Source organism: Camelina sativa, chromosome 9, assembly GCF_000633955.1.
Source record: "Camelina sativa cultivar DH55 chromosome 9, Cs, whole genome shotgun sequence".
Lineage (NCBI taxonomy): Eukaryota > Viridiplantae > Streptophyta > Magnoliopsida > Brassicales > Brassicaceae > Camelina > Camelina sativa.
In genome coordinates, this window is record NC_025693.1 from 1,845,577 (window position 1) to 1,846,571 (window position 995).

The following is a 995-nucleotide window of genomic DNA, read 5'->3' on the forward strand; positions in this document are numbered from 1 at the left end:
TGAAAAGGCCTCACTCAACAAATCACAACAAGAGTTGAAAGGAAAGGTTTGGGTTCAAGGGTAGGGGAAAACAATTTTGGGTTAAGGGAAAAGATTGGCAAAAATGGAGTGATAACCCGAGATTTATAGTTACCATGAGCAAACATTCAAGTTCCATAAGCAAGATAATTTAAGTTCAGGTTAAGTCCAATAATATAGAGATGCTACAATGTTCAAGCAATTTTCACACAAGTGGAAGAAGCCTTCAAAAGACACAAGATTTTAAACAAAGATTTTTCATCATTTTTTTTCTTTTTTTTTCAGAGATTTATCTAGCAACAATGAACTGTGATTAAGAACTATAACTTCAATCCTAAGGTTGGACTTTAAACAAGGTGGTTTTAATCATTGTCCCCTAAAATGCATATGCAACAATCCTATATGAAGCAATCTAGACTCAATCCTAATATGTAAATGCAACTACATGAACACTTTTTTTTTTTTTATAATTTTTTTCAAATTTTTTTTTCTTTTTTTTTGGGGTTTTCTATGCAAATAGATGCAGACTCAAATGAATAAAACTAGCATGCAAAAATTTGAGATAAGAAAATAAGAAAATAAAACACAATGTTAAATACATTCTTAGATCCTCCCCCAAACTTAAATTACTAAGGATATTCTAGGAACCAAATATATGAGAACATATCCTAACTAACACTCCCCCGCAGTCAGAATGGGAGGAGGTCAGACGTTCAGGCTGGTTCGAAAATCGGTGAACAATGGAGAGGGTAGTCCCTTGGTGAAGGTGTCTGCATACTGTAACAAGGATGGTACATGAAGAACACGAATGTGACCAAGGGCTACTTTTTCATGGACAAAGTGACTATCAATCTCCACATGTTTGGTCCGCTGATGTTGTACTGGATTAGTGGAGAGGTAAACCGCAGAGACATTGTCACAATAGACCAGTGTTCCCTTGGTGAGGGGATAACCAAGATCGAGGAAGAGATTATTGA